General features: G+C 39.2%; 2 pseudogenes; both read right to left on the bottom strand.

Annotated features, from left to right (window-relative positions):
* Positions 1 to 11526: 11526 nt before the first annotated feature.
* On the bottom strand, positions 11527 to 12013 carry LOC109455452 (deoxyuridine 5'-triphosphate nucleotidohydrolase, mitochondrial; annotated as a pseudogene).
* A 3134-nt stretch (positions 12014 to 15147) lies between these two features.
* On the bottom strand, positions 15148 to 16029 carry LOC109455451 (histamine N-methyltransferase; annotated as a pseudogene).
* Between the last annotated feature and the right edge of the window lie 886 nt (positions 16030 to 16915).

The raw sequence follows: 16915 nt of genomic DNA, 5'->3' as shown, positions 1-16915 counted from the left end.
GTCTATCGTGTAACATAATTATAATTTCTTTTTTGTGGTGGGAACAATTAAGAACTAATTTCTTAGCATCTACTGAAGTTCATAATACAGTATTGTTGTCTATAATCACTATGTAGTGCATTAGATTTCCAGGACTTATTTATCCACCAGTTGCAAGTTTGTGCCCTTAAACATCATCTCCCCAATTCCCCAGCCCCCCAGCCCCTGGCAACAACCATTCTACTCTCTGGTTTTGTTAATTTGACTTTTTAAAGATTCCACATATATGTGAGATCATATGGTATTTGTCTTTCTCTGTCTGACTTATTTCACTTAGCACAATACCCTCCAGGTCCATCCATGCCACTGCAGATAGCAAGAACCCATTCCCTTCTATGGCTGAGCAATATTCCAATGTTTGTGCGTATATATATATATATATATATATATATATATATATATATATATTACCTCCTCTTTATCCACATCCATGGAAACCCAGGCTACCTCCACATCTTGGCCATTGTAGACAATGCTGCTATGAACATATGGATGCATACATCTCCTCAAAGTAGCATTTTGGGTTTCTTCAGATAAATACCCAGAAGTGGGATTACTGGGTCCTTCTTTGTCTCTTGTTATAGTCTTTGTTTTAAAGTCTATTTTGTCTGGTATAAGTATTGCTATTCCAGTTTTCCTCTTTTTTCATTTCCATTTTCATGAAATACCTTTTCCATCCCTTTACCTTCAGTCTGTGTATGTCTTTCAATCTTAAGTGACTCTCTTGTAGGCAGCATATGTAAAGGTTTTGTTTTCTTATCCATTCAGCCACCTATGTCTTTTGTTTGAAGCATTTAATCCATTTACATTGAATTTAATTGTTGATAGATATGTAGTTATTGCCTTTTTCTTATTCATATTTTTGTGTTTTTTTTTCATCTCAAAGAAGTCCCTCTAATATTTCTTGTAATACTGATTTGGTAGTTATGAACTCCTTTAGCTTTTTCTTGTCTGGGAAGCTCTTTATCTGTCCTTTGATTTTAAATGATAGCCTTACTGGATAGAATACACTGGTTGTAGGTCCGTGCTTTTCATCACTTTCAGTATTCCATGCCAATCCTTTCGGCCTGCAAAGTTGAGAAATCAAGCTGACAGTCTTATGGCAGCTCCTGTGTAAGTATTAATAACTAGTTGCCTTTCTCTTGCTGCCTTTAGGATTCTCTCTTTGTCATTAACTTTTGCCATTTTAATTATAACATGTCTTGGTCTGGGCCTCTTTAGGTTCATCTTGTTTGGGACTCTGTGCTTCCTGGACTTGAATGTCTAGTTTCTTTGCCAGGTTAGGGAAGTTTTCCATCATTATTTCTTCAAATAGGTTTTCAATTCCTTGTTTTCTCTATTCTCCTTTTGGTACCCCTATGATGTGAATGTTGGTACGCCCAATGTTGTTCCAGGGGCCCATTAAACTATCCTCATTTTTTTTTATTCTTTTTTTTTCTGAGTGGGTGTTTTCTGTTACCTGTCTTCCAAACCACTGATTCAGTCCTTTGTTTCATCTAGTCTGCTGATGTTTACTTCTAGTGCATTCTTCATTTCAGTTATTGTATTCTTCACTTCTGATTGGTTCTTTTTTATGATTTCTATGTTCTTTTTTATGCTTCCTATCTCTTTGTTGAAGTTCTCACTAAGTTCCTTGATCATCCTTATAACCACTGTTTTGAACTCTGTCTCTGGTGGGTTGCTTGCCTCCATTTCGTTTATCTCTTTTTCTGGAGTTTTCTTCTGTACTTTCATTTGGGATGTATTTCTTAGTTTCACCATCTTGGCCGCCTCTGTTTTTGTTTCTATGTATTAGGTGGATGTGCTGTGAGACGCAGTCTTGGTTGAGCAGCCTTATGTAGTAGGTGCCCTGTGGGACCCAGTGGCAAAGTCTTTCTGGTCACCAGTGCCAGGTGCTCTGGGAGACTCCCTTGTGTGGGTTCTGTGTGCCCTCTTGTTATAGTTGAACATTGATTGCTGTTGGCATGTTAGTGGGTGGGATTGACCCTCAGGTTGACTGGCTGTGGGGTTTGGCCACATGCACAGTTTATGGGCTGCTCTGCGCAGGGCTTACCCTACAGAGTGGGATTTGCCACAGCAGGCTCTCGTGCCTGTTGATACTGCCCTTTGTGTGTGCTGCTTGTGGGGCTAATTGGGTGCTGCTCTGCTGCAGTATGAAGCCAACCTCCAAGTACCGTGTTTCCCCAAAAATAAGACCTAGCTGGACAATCAGCTGTAATGCGTCTTTTGGAACAAAAATTATATAAGACCCAGTATTATATTATATTATACTATAATATACCAGGTCTTATATTATAGTAAATTAAGACCAGGTCTTATATTAATTCTTGCTCCAGAAGACTCATTAGAGCTGATTTTCTGGCTAGATTTTATTTTCGGGGAAACATGGTATGTTTGTTCTGAGACCTCTTAGATGGGGTCCAGTGCAGGCCCAGATCAGCCATCGCCTGTGACTGGCCACAGAGTACCTGGTGAGAGCTACAAAGTTGTCAGTGGTTGGTTGCTGCCTGTGTTAAACTGGTAGGCACATGGAAGAGGTCATGCTGTGAACTGATTATGGCTGCCACCAGTACCAGGCCTGGGGTAGCTTCACAAAAAGTCAGGACAAACTGAGGGCTGCTTCTTCCTGCCACCTCCTGTATGCTCAGCCTCTGATAAAGCCTTGTGCAGTATGCGAATTGGGTGAGGTGGAGTCTCAGGGAGTCACCAGAGTGGGATGATGTAGATTCTAGTTCAGTTTCAGTGCTGAGCCTGGACAGCTGGAGAGCTGGAGAGCTACTTAGCAAAATTCTCAGAGCACTTCGGGGCTTGCGGGCCCCCAAGATTTGTCCAAGAAAGAGTGCAATGTGGGCAGGGCTGGCCACTCACTGAGAAAGTGCCTCCAGTGTTGGGCAACTTGGGTGAGATGGGCTCCTGGGAAGTCACCAGAGTGGAGTGAGAGGAAGTCATAAGGCCAATGCATATTCAGATTTGGCCATGTCAGGGAGGGCTCAACGCAGGAAAGATGGTGCCCACCTACCAGCTCAACAGAGGAGGACCCCACACATTTAAAATAGCAACTGTCCCTCCAGTCCTTGCCCCAAAGCCACACAACTCACTTTCTCCCCATATGTCTCCAGTGCCCCCTGAGTCACTTTCCCACTACCAGACCCCAGGGTGTATCTGCGAAAGAGTGAGTCTGTATGTGGGCCTTTTGTGAGGATGTCTGGGTTTCCCACAGCCTTCTGTCCCACCCACGTGGTTGGAATCCCCATTGTTTTTCACAGTGATGTTGTGAGGGCCTCCTCTTCCTGGAACCAGTATTCTGGGCTGGTAAGTTGGTGTGGGGCTGGGGTCCCTCGCTCCTCTGGGGGAAACCTCCATGGCCAAAATATCCCTCTCAACTCTCAACCACCACATAGAGGTATGAGGCAGGCTCGTTCCCCATCTCCACCCCTCCTACCAGTCTCAACATGGCTTCTCCTTTATATCCTTAGTTACAAAACTTCTGTCAGTTAGACTTCAGATGGTTCTCCAGATTGATTGTTCTATAATTTAGCTCTAATTTTAATGTGGTCATGGAAGAATGTAAGCACAGTGTTTATCTACTCCACCATCTTGGATCCCCTCGATTGTTTTATTGTTTTGATCACCCCTCCTCTCCCTACTTCTCTCTAAGGTGGTTTATTGCACACAAAACATGGTCTCATGTGAACTTGTTGCATTGGAGGACGTGAACTCTGTGACCTTGAAGTGGTCATTATTTGGGACTGGCATCACCTGAAAGATACCTGTCTAGTCCTGTTCCTGGCTACGCTGTTGGCATAAGCTACTGAGATCTGGAGCTAATAACTTCCTGGTCATTCTTCCTTGGCTCCGTCAGAGTCTACAGGCCCCCACTGCTGTCTTGGTTTTCCTTCAGGTCTTACTTTCACTGCAGATCTCTCTGAGTATCTGAAATATTCTCAGCCTGGCCCAAAGCCCAATGCATCCATTTCACATGGCTTTGCTGGAGTCATCTCATCTCTTCCATTGTTGGATCTATAAAATGTGTGCCAAGAATGAAAACTGGGGTCTGTGTAACTGATCTTGTTTTACCCTCCTAATCTTGCTGGCTATTTAAGCCCCCTTTTCTTTTGCCTAGCACAACACTCTACACCCAGAATTGGGAACAGGGAGCAAAGCAAAAAGCCATCTATGGATTCAACAACTACTCTATCTACTGTGTGCTAAGTACTGTTCTGGGCATGAGGATACAGTAATGAATACAACAGACAAAAATCCTTGCCCATATGGAGTTTATACTCTAATAATCTCCTCAACCTATCTGACTTGCTTCCATCAGGACACATCAGACTATTTCTTTCACTTGCCTCTCTCTTCTTTAGGTTTTCTTATCACTTAAGCCCAGAAGAAGTGGGTTTCTCTTCCTTCATATCAGGAACTAGTTCATTACGCCTAGCCCCTAATATGTTAAATGAGACACAGAAGAATTTAGAAAATTTTTCTCTTTCAAAAATGCCTGTAGTTGTGCTGCAAAATCCTATTTTAAATGTGAGATGTTAAATACTAACTCTTCTTTCTTTTTGTATTAATTCTATAACAATCTATGACCCCAACTGAGGTAGACCAGTATCTCAGGCCAAATTGGGAAAGCCCTGTGTGTACAAAGGCAAATGAGAAAGGCACATGAATATTTTTAAAAATATTATCCCTATTCCATTGGGATCCTCTTTCTGTGGTATAGTGTCTGGCATCGAAAGGCATTCAATAATGCCCATTAGAATGAGTGAAGGATGGAAGGAATGAATATGTAAATGAATTCTATTATTGTATTTGTATTTTGTTTCTGGTTTAATGAATAATTTAGTTAGGCTAACTTTTTAGAACTCTTAAATCTTTCTTCCTTGTTATTTTTTGGCTCTTGTGTAAGCTGTTGACTATCTCATTAGTTAAGATTCCAGAATTAACAAAATGAGCTGCATTTCTTTATCCTCTCCGCTTTTTATTGTAAAAAATACATAACAAAAAATTTACCATCTAACCATTTTTAGGTGTACCGTTCCGTGGTATTAAGTACATTCATACTGTCACCACCATATTTTCAGAACTCCTTTTATCTTGCAAAGCTGAAACTCTGTGCTTATTAAAGAGTAACACCCCACCCCTTGCCCCACCACCTCCTCCTTCTAACCCCTGGCAAACACCATTCTACTTTCTGTTTTTATGATTTTGACTACTCTAGTTACCTCATATAAGTGGAATCATATAGTATTTGTCTTTTTGTGACTGGCTTATTTCACTTAGCATAATGTCCTCAAGGTTCATCTATGTTTTAGCATATGTCAAAATTTCTTTCCTTTTTAAGGCTGAATAATATTCCATTGTATGTATATACTACATTTTGCTTATCCATTCATCTGTCAACGGACACTTGGCTGGCTTCAGTGTTTTAGTTACTGTGACTAATACTTCTGTGACTGTGGGTGTACAAATATCTCTTTGAGACTCTGCTTTCAATTATTTTGGGTACATACTAAGAATGGAATTGCTGGGTCATAAGGCAGTTCTATTTTTAATTTTCTGAGGAACTTCCATGCTGTTTTCCAAAGCAGCTGTACCATTTTACATTCTCACCAACAGTGCACAAGGGTTTTAATTTCTCCACATTCTTGACAACACTTTTTTTTCCTTCCTTCCTTCCTTCCTCTCTCTCTCTCTCTCTCTCTCTCTCTCTCTCTCTCTCTCTTTCTTTTGTTGCTTTCTTGCTTCCTTGCTTTTTTGATAGTAGCCATCCACATGGGTGTGAGGTGTTAACTCATTGCAGTTTCAATTTGCATTTCCCTAAAAATTAAGGGAAAGATATTGAATATCTCTTCATGTGCCTATTCACCATTCATATGTTTTCTTTAGAGAATTGTCTATTTAAGTTCATTGCCAGGTTTTGAATTGAGTTGTTGGTTTTTCGTTTCTGACTTTTCTATATATTCCAGATATTAGTCTCTTATCAGACATAAGAATATGCAAATATTTTCTCCTGTTCTGTGCTTTTCGTCACTTTGAATATATCATGCCAATCCTTTCTGGCCTGCAAAGTTTCTGTTGAGAGCTCTCTTGAAGGTAATTAACTGATTTTTTCTTGCTGCTTTTAAGATTCTCTCTTTTACACAGTACTCCCTAACTCATTTTATGAGGCCAACATTACTCTGATACCAAAACCTGGTAAGGACAGCACCAAAAAAGAAAACTACAGACCAATATCTCTAATGAATACAGATGCAAAAATCCTAAACAAAATTCTAGCAAATCCAATACAACAATGCATTAAAAAGATTATTCATCATGACCAAGTGGGGTTCATCTCCGGGGCACAAAGATGGTTCAACATCCACGAATCCATCAATGTGATACATCACATAAACAAAATAAAGGACAAAAATCATATGATTATATCAATTGATGCAGAAAAAGCATTTGACAAGATACAACATCCATTTATGATTAAAACATTTAATAAAATAGGTATAGAAGGAAAATACCTTAACATAATAAAGGCCATATATGACAAGCCCTCTGCTAATCTCATAATTAATCGTGACAAACTGAAGCTCTTTGCTCTCCGTTCAGGAACACGACAGGGCTGTCCCCTATCACCTCTGCTTTTCAACATAGTGTTGGAAGTCCTTGCCAGAGCAATCAGGCAAGAGAAAGAAATAAAAGGCATCCAAATTGGGAATGAAGAAGTTAAATTATCACTCTTTGCAGATGACATGATGCTATATATAGAAAACCCTAAAGACTCCACCAAAAAGCTATTAGAAACAATCAACAAATACAGTAAAGTTGCTGGCTACAAAATCAACGTACAAAAGTCCATTGCATTCCTATATACTAACAATGAAATCTCAGAAAAAGAAATACAAAAAACAATTCCTTTTGCAATTGCAGCAAAAAGAATAAAATACCTAAGAAAAAACTTAACCAAGGATGTGAAAGACCTATATGCTGAAAACTACAAGAGATTTTTGAAATAAATTGAAGAAGACACAAAGAAATGGAAAGACGTTCCGTGCTCGTGGATTGGAAGAATCAACATAGTTAAAGTGGCCATATTACCCAAAGCAATATACAGATTTAATGCAATCCCCATCAAAATCCCAATGGCATTTTTAAAGAAATAGAACAAAAAATCATCAGATTGGTTTGGAACCACAAAAGACCCCGAATAGCCAAAGCAATCTTAAGAAAAAAGAACAATAATGGAGGTATCACACTTCCTGATTTTGTCTTGTACTACAGGGTTACAATAATCAAAACAGCATGGTACTGGCAGAAAAACAGACACATAGACCAATGGAATAGAATTGAGAACCCAGAAATAAAACCACATAAATATGGACAGATAATTTTTGACAAAGAAGCTAAAAGCATACAACGGAGCAAAGACAGCCTCTTCAATAAATGGTGCGGGGAGAAATGGATAACCACGTGCAAAAGAATGAAACTGGACTGCTATCTGTCACCATGTACCAAAATTAATTCAAAATGGATCAAAGACTTAAGCATAAGACCTGACACAATAAACTGCATAGAAGAAAACATAGGTACTAAACTTATGGACCTTGGGTTCAAAGAGCATTTTATGAATTGGACTCCAAAGGCAATGGAAGTAAACCTAAAATAAACGAACGGGACTATATGAAACTTAAAAGCTTCTGCACAGCGAAAGAAACCATCGACAAAATAAAGAGGCAACCAACTGAATGGGAGAAGATTTTTGCAAACAGTGCCTCCCATAAGGGGCTGATATCCAAAATATACAAGGAACTCATGAAATTCAACAAGAAAAAAACAAACAACCCAATTGAAAAATGGGCAGAGGACTTGGAGAGACATTTCTCCAAAGAGGAAATACAAATGGCAAATAGACATATGAAAAAATGCTCAACATCACTAATCATCAGAGAAATGCAAATCAAAACCACAATGAGATATCACCTCACCTCAGTCAGAATGGCTATCATCAACAAGACAAATAGTACCAAGTTTTGGAGAGGCTGTGGAGAAAAAGGAACCCTCATACACTGTTGGTGGGAATGCAGACTGGTGCAGCCGCTATGGAAGGCAGTGTGGAGGTTCCTCAAAAAATTACGAATCGAATTACCATATGACCCAGCAATCCCTCTCCTGGATATCTACCCAAAAAATCTGAAAACATTATACATAAAGACATGTGTGCTCCAATGTTCATTGCAGCTTTGTTTACAGTGGCCAAGACATGGAAACAACCCAAATGTCCTTCGATAGATGAATGGATAAAGAAGTTGTGGTATATATACACAATGGAATACTATTCGGTGGTAAGAAAAGATAATATAGGAACATTTGTGACAACATGGATGGATCTTGAGAGTGTAATGCTGAGCGAAATAAGTCAGACAGAAAAAGCAGAGAACCATGTGATTTCACTGATATGTGGTATACAAACCAAAAACAACAAAAGAACAAGACAAACAAATGAGAGAGAAACTCATAGACATAGACAATAGTTTAGTGGTTACCAGAGGGTAAGGGGGGTCAGGGGTGGGAGATGAGGGTAAGGGGGATCAAATATACGGTGATGGAAGGAGAACTGACTCTGGGTGGTGAACACACAATGAGATTTATAGATAATGTAATACAGAATTGTACACCTGAAATCTATGTACTTTTACTAACAATTGTCACCCCAATAAGTTAAAAAAAAAGATTCTCTCTTTTTCTTTAACCTTTGGCATTTTAATTATGATGTGACTTGGTGTCCACCTCTTTGGGTTTACCCTTTTGGGACTCTCTGCACTTCCTGGGCTTGTATGTCTATTTCTTTCACCAGGTTAGGGAAGTTTTCAGTCATTATTTTTTCAAATAGTTTTCAATTCCTTGCTTTCTCTATTCTTCTGGTACCCCTATGATGTGAATGTTTGTATGCTTGATGTTGTCCTGAGGTCCCTTAAACTCTCCTCATTTTTTTGGATTCTTTTTTTTCTTTTTGCTGTTCTGATTGGATGCTTTCTATTACCTTGTCTTCCAAATTGCTGATTCAATCTTCTGTTTCATCTAATCTACTGTTGATTCCCTCTAATGTATTCTTTATTTCTGACTGGTTCTTTTTATGTTTTCTATCTCCACTTTTATGTTTGCTACCTCTTTGTTGATGTTTTCACTGAGATCATTGAGCATCTTTATGACTAGTGTTTTGAACTCTGCATCTGGTAAATTTCTTGTCTCCATTTTGTTTAGTTCTTTTTCTGGAGCTTTGTTCTGTTATTTCATTTGGGATATGTGTTTTGTCTCCTCGGTTTGGCTGTCTTCCTATGTTTCTTTCTATGCATTAAACAGAGCTGCTATATCTCCTGGCTTTAGTAGAGTGGCCTTACATAGCAGGTGTCCTATGGTTCAGTCTTTCTGGTCACCTGCGCCAGGTGCTCCAGGTGTGTCCCTTGTATGGTTTGTGTGTGCCCTCCTGTTGTAGTTGGCTTTGGCTACTGTTGGCATGTCAATGGGAGGGATTGACCCTCAGGCTGATTGGTTGTGAGGACTCGCTATGACAACATTGTAGAAGCTGTTATGCAGGGACTGACCCTAAGGAACAAGATTTGCTTTAGCCAGGCTGTGGTGCCTACTGAGTCTGCCCTTTAGGTGTGTTGTTTGTGTAGGTAGTTGGGTGGTGCTCTGGTATGGTCTGAAGCTGGCAGCCTGGTGTGTTGGTTCTGGGGCCTCTTGGGAGGGGCTCTGTTGCAGGCCAATGTTGCTTCCTGTTCCTGGCCTGGAGCCACTTGGTATAAGCTACAAAGTGATCCGCAGTTGGTTGCCACTTGTGCTGCGCTTGAAAGTGCCTAGAAGATGCTAAGCTGAGAACTGAGGCTGGCTGTCAGTACTACTGGATTTGGGGCTGCTTCACAGGAGCTACAGGGCTTGCCAAAGCCAGATGGTGCTTGTTTGAGGTTTCTGAACATTTGACAGGTTTTAGGCAAGTCCATAGCACTAGCCAAGACAGGCCGTTTGTATGAAAAAGCCAGTGGAAGTGGCTTGGGTGAAGGAAACTCAGTGACTTTCATACAGTTAATTTACTGTGAAGTATAAATATGAAAGTATTATATTCTGAAAATAGTAACACAGTGAGCATTTGTACCCTTTGACTCAATGTTGTTGAATTGAAATATTTAGAAATTACTATTAAGAGATGACTGTATTCTTTATTACCGTGTCATTATTGGTTGCTTTCTTGCTTTAAAGCCATGTATACTCATGCATCATTCAATGCTCAAAAGTTAAGTTGGTAGACTATCTGAAGGTAGATGGGCAAACAGGAATAAAAAGCAGATTGAAAATACAAGTACTTTGATTAATTCTTCAAAGTAGGTCTTTATTTTATACAGAGCATCCTATAGTGCATTGTGTGAAAATAAAATTAGATGAAATATGATCTATGAGTGATACCTGCTATATATATAGAGTCTCATTTTGATGACCAACACAGCCTAATTTACCAGAACGCTTGACTGAAATATTTTACTGCCTATCAAGTAAACTCAGAGGAAAGGTCAAGGATGTAACTACAAAGGCCAATCTATTTTAATTGCCTAAGGTTTAAAAAAAGCTCTCTTCTCAATTTACAGTGACTGTGGGAATCATTTTCCTGCTTACACAGTGATAAAGGGGTTGTGTATTATGAATGTAGCATAGTAGATAATCAGCAAAACCGTAAAGTTAAATTAATCAGCACTTTGGAAAGTTTATTCCATGAACATAGGTTACATGTGCTGTCAAGGCAAATGATTGCTTCTTTGGTTACATAGAAAAATACCGATAAGCTTTCATTTTCTTTCTTTTTTTAATGTTTTACTGGAAAGAATTTATGTAGAGATCCAAATATTGTAAAGTTACATTTTATAAATATATAAGGTTTAAATGGTAGTTTTGAAGTAGAAATATATAAAAATATACACTAAATTCAGAACAGATTTAATATATTTAGCCTTTGAAGTGATTTTGTAAATCATGTTATATATTGTATTCTCTAGGATATCTCTCTCCTTCCCAAGCCTGATTGATTCTTTTATTTTTTTTTATTTCTATTGAGGAACAGTGTGCTTCTCCAGGGCCCATCAGCTCCAAGTTGTTGTCCTTCAATCTTGGTTGCAGAGGGCACAGCCCACTATCCCATGTGGGAATTGAACCGGCAACCTTATCGTTGAGAGCTCTCGCTCTAAACCAGCTGAGCCATCTGGTGGTCCCTCCAGCAGCTCAGTGGCAACTTGTTGTCTTCAATCTAGTTGTGGAGGGTGCAGCTTAGTGGTCCATGTGGGACTCAAACCCGCAACCCTGTTGTTCAGAGCTCATGCTCTAACCAACTGAGCCATCCCCGCCACCATTCTTTCTTTCTTTATTTTTTGTAACACTAAACAAAAATTATTTATTTTTTAGGAAAAGAGCATGTTTTCTCATTTTCTATTCTTGGCATCAATTTTAATTCTCTCCAGTGGAACCAAAACCTCCTGAATCCCTTTTAGTGTCATCTAAAACTTGAACTTGCTCTATCTCAGGATAAAAAAAATCCATTCATAAATGAGCTGTGCAATTTGGTCAGCCTTTGAGACTTCAAACTTTTCTTTGCCCAAATCAAACAGTACAATACCAATATTTCTCCCTAATCTTCATCTGTGACACCAGCTCCTCCATAGATGAAGTGTTTTGCAGCCAAGCCAGAACGTGGAGCTACTGTTCCCTAGCACCCAGAAGGAAGAGCTATCTGCATGTCGGTTTTTGCAAAGATTTTCTCCATAGGGGTTACTGTGTAATCATAGGTACCCTACAGGTCATATAGCCCGCGGCCTGCGCAGACGCCTTGGTCAGGGCGGTGGCACACTCCCAGACCTAGGCGGGGTGGAGCCGCATGCCATCCTCCTCTGGACTTGCTGGGGAAGATGACAGGGGTCTCTTCAGAGGAGGGCATGGCAGAGCAGAGCGTGCAGGTGCAAGTGGGAGCAGAGGGAACGAAAAGGCTGCTTATTGATTCTTTGATAGTTTTAAATAAATGTTTAAAAGTAATGATAAGTTGACATGCTTTATAAGGGAAAACCCGCATTAGGAATAGACTCCATAGTAAGGTACTATCCATATTTCAGAAATCAGAGGAATTTGTGCTAGACAGAGTGCGATGATACTACATTTCAGGAAGACTTGAGGGGAGTGGACCTCTTGGGCAGGTAAACTCATGAGATAGGTGCTTTTGGGGCCCTAAATCAAGTAAGCCCTAGCATGCCTTCACTGACAAGCCATCACTCAGTGAGGCAAGGAGGCATGGGATGGTGATGGGCAGGAGAGCTTCTGGGAATGCTGAGACTCCCAGCGGGTCTCTCCACCGCACAGAACGCACAGGAGTCCTGAGAGATCTACTATGTGGGCCCAAGAATACAGGAGCTCTGATCCTTCCTCCATTGTTGGCATGGCACTTTCTGCTACATAATGCTCCTGTTGGGAGCAGGTCGTCCACTGTGGATCAGGACGTGTTCCAGGTAAGTTGTAGAATGCTCTTCACAGCTATTTTCTCCACTAACTGGGGGCTGAGCCCCAGGGATTCTCTCCACCACTCTCAAAGGTATAACACTTAGTGTCTAGCCTCCCAGGTGTCTCATATCCCATATTATTCTAAGTGGATACAAGATACTATGAGCTTAACCAAAATGGGATTTCTCAGCAACATTAAGAAATATTTAGTGAAATAATGTGATGTTTTTGTATGTGAATATTGTGGAACTAATTTATGCTTTTTATATGTATTTTCCAAATTGTCTATATTGGAAAATGAATATAGACTATATGAATAATTCATATAGTCAAATATTCATATAGTTAGATTTACCAAAAGTTGCATCAGCTCTGTATTAACAAAGTTCATTGACACTTTAATTACTTACTATAATATTTGTTAGGAACCTACTTGGTGGAAGACAACCTAATCATTAAAATAATATCTTGTACCTTATAATGATTTAATTGGCTTATAATATCAAAAATTTTTTAAATCAAAATTATCGAAGTACAGGATTAATTTTCCTACAAAGAATAAGTGTACCACAGAATGTTTTGACATCTACAAGTTCAGTAGTCATGTGTTGTTAGCCAGTACCTAGAATTGTACTTAAACCTATGTAGGTTAGTTGCATTTTATTTGGCAGCATAAGCACAGATCAAGTTGTCTCTTTAATCCTTGGTGTTCAACAGGCAGAATGTGATGTAAACTGTCACTTCATTACTCCAGGCTTAGAGAAGTTGCTTATAAAAGTAGTTTATTCATCTGCTAAATTAAGCTTGCAATGACAGTGATAATATTTGATATACAGTACTTTACATGTTTTCAAAGTATTGCAATATTTGATTCCATTTAATCTTGACAACAATTTTGTGAAGAAGGCAATATAGTTACTGACTCCATGTTATAGATAAGAAGAATGAGGTCCTGAAACATAATGTGATTTGAGAATACAGTCTGGCTAGTCAGTAGTAGAGGAGAACTAACGTCTAGGTTTTACTGATTTCTAAGTGTGGTCACAAGGTACTATGGATTAATTACACAGAGACAAAGGGAACAGATAAGGCCATGTAACTAATTTTTTTGTAGAATGAAACGACACAGTTTCAGAGATGGCATGGATTCCATCCAGGTTTGCATAAATAGGTAAGGATTCAATTTGACTGGGTGAAACATAGTAACAGTAGCCTTAATTACAATATTTTTAGTAAAATGACAGTGTCTTTGTTCTTGGGGTTGGAGTGGGACCACAGGTAGTAGGTACAGACAACAGCCACAGTGAAGAGGTGGGTAAGGGCCTATAGGAACAGCATAATATCAGCGCCTCAGAAGCCATATTGTCTAGGATCCTTTGCCAGACTCTAGTCTTAGTTGAAGAAGTGGGTCACAAACCAGGATTGAGGTAGCAGCTACATCTGAAAGACTGGGGAAATTGGGTGTGGGGTTTGGGGAGGAGACTGCTGCTACTTTATGGGCTGAAGGATGTCACCCCAGAAATGAAATATAGGGAAAACAGGCTAATTCTAGACCCTTTATACATATCCCAGGCATGATTCTCATTGGTGGGGCTCAATCTGCTGATCAACTGTTTTTAGTCTTCTCTGCTGGACAGAACACAAGTGGGCAGGTGCAAGAAACAGTGCTCTTTCGGCGCTTGAGCACGTTTCAGCTTACAAGGCACATGCTTTACGTGAGATTTAGGTGAGATATTCTGTTTATGTAAGTCTACAGATTTACAACTGTAAAGCTTCCACACATTGCCAATATAAAATGGGTACCACTGCCTTTTGTAATAATCCTTATGTGTGTTTTCATGCAGTGTTGCCAGGTGAGCATATACTGCCTTATCAGTTTTTCTGGACTATCCTCAAAATAGCACAGGTATTCTCATGATAGAATTACGTTAACAAATTTGATTAGCATAAAGCAAACATTAATTTAGTGACTCATACATAAAGGTAACAAATGTTTCCTCATACCACCAATTTCCGAATGTTGTCAAGGTCTGTACATTTCTTTGACTGAATGAATATGTGGAGAGTTTCTATTTGGGTTCCCTGGTGCTATGTGAAGTCAGGAGCCACTAGTACTTTGTTAGTCAAAGTTTGAGCCAAGAACCAGCAGCACTGGCATCACCTGGGAGCTTATTAGAAATGCAGAATCTCAGGGCTAACACCAGACCTACGAAATCAGAGTGCATTTTTTTTTTTAAAAGAATACATAGATACTTTTTTTCGTATTCTAGGAAATTGCAATACAATCAACAAATGGAAAGGAGCTTATTGTCAATAAGCCAGTGAGCCTTAGTTGTCATTTTCCCAGCTTATGTGGCATTTAGCCCACATGTGATCTCTTTACCTGGAAAAGGGATGGGATAAGACCAGCAATATCACATATGATTCTACATGGAAGTCCAAGAATGTCTTGGAATTTTCTAGATTTTACATATAAATGACAATACTCTATATTATGAGATGTATTTGTAATTTTAATACAGAAATAATGATCATTGTTGTTCAAAATATGATTTTTAAATACATTCTCATGGTTGACAGTTATACCTCAACAACTATGAAACTGACTATTATTAGAAAGAACCTTTCCGTCTTTCTTTACACTGAATTCAGGCTCTTGCAGATCTTCCACAATTTCTGCTTTGAGATCAGGTAGTGCTGTTGTATTAAAGTTGCAGGTTTCTGTCAAAATATCCCAAAGCAGGTCTCCATTTTCATTTCCGTCAGTAAAACAGTCAGATATGTCCATGGTGGACAGAGGGTCATAACACTCATATTTAATCCCCAAATTGTCCAGTATCTGGGTGAGATGGGTCGATGTGACATACTGGCAGAGGTCATCCCAGAGTAAGCAGGATCCGTACTTTTTCCATAGCCTGTCCCAGCCACTGGTTCCTGACACAAGAGTAACAAGACTCTTAGCATTGGTAGCTAAGAGACTATGGAAGAATTTCAGTGTAGCTGGGATGTCTTTCGCATAATACAGCATCTGAATTATATGAATAAAGTCCTACTTCTGAAGTTCTTTTTTCTCCATCATTCTATTTTGATATTCAGATAATATCTTCTCATGCCAAGCAAACTTTATGTTCTCGAGGTTTGATGACTTGGCTACAAACCCTTTGTACTTGGCGATTTGTTCAGCACTTGGTTCAACAACTTCATTGCTGATATAAACTCCTGGGTACTGAGCCTCCACTTTGGAGAGAATTTGAAGATCAAGATCAATTTCGCCTGCACCGCCGCCAATGCTTAAAATCTTAATTTCTGTTTTTGTGTCTCCAATCCTTGCTACTATGCCTGGCAGCTTCTCGTCCATGAATTCCTGCATGCACTGGTGTCCCGTGGAATTGTTGAGAAACCTCCGAAAGGTTTCTCATATCTGCTGTGGTCAGAAAACAAACTCCTCATGGAAGATGCCATATTTGGTTTTCTGAGGAAGAAAGGAAGGGAGCCAGAGTGTATTTTAACAAGAACTCCAGGTGATTTGTAAGCAAATTGAAGTTTAAGAAGCACTAGTCATGCCTCTGTTCCTCAAATTCATGCCTTCCTAAACATACATTTTTAAGGACCCACTGCTTCCTACTTTTCTGAAATCTGCAGACCATCAGCTAGCCAGTTCAGTTGGATGTGTATTTTTATTAAAACATTTTTAAAAATAATTTTATTGGGGTCACAATAGTTAGTAAAATTATATAGGTTTCAAGTGTACATTTCTATAATACATCATCTATAACACATTGCATTGTGTGTTCACCACTCAAAGTCAATTCTTTCTATCCCCATATATTTGACCCTCTTTATCCTCTTCTACCAACCCTCCTCCCCCTTACCCTCTAGTAACTGCTGAACTGTTGTCTGTGTCTATGTGTTTTTGTTTCTTTGTTTGTTTGTCTTGTTCATTTGTTGCTTTCAGTTTTATATCCCACATGTGAGTGAAATCACATGGTTCTCAGCTTTTTCTGTCTGACCTATTTTCGCTTAGCATGATAATCTCAAGATCCATTCATGTTGTCACAAATGGCACTATTTTATCTTTTCTTATGGCCGAGTAACATTCCATTTTATATATGTATCACATCTTTATCCAATTATCTATCGAGGGACACTTTGGTAGTTTCCATGTCTTGGCCACCATGAATAATGCTGCAATGAACATAAGGGTACATATATCTATACAGATAAATGTTTTCAGATTTTTTTGAGTAGATAACCAGAAGAAGGATTGCTGGGTCATATGGTAATTCCATTCGTAATTTTTTGAGGAACCTCCATACTATTTTTGACAGCAGCTATACCAATTTACATT

The sequence above is a fragment of the Rhinolophus sinicus genome, linkage group LG14 (assembly GCF_036562045.2).
Source record: "Rhinolophus sinicus isolate RSC01 linkage group LG14, ASM3656204v1, whole genome shotgun sequence".
NCBI classification, from domain to species: Eukaryota; Metazoa; Chordata; class Mammalia; order Chiroptera; family Rhinolophidae; genus Rhinolophus; species Rhinolophus sinicus.
This window is presented reverse-complemented; position numbering and strand designations above follow the sequence as displayed.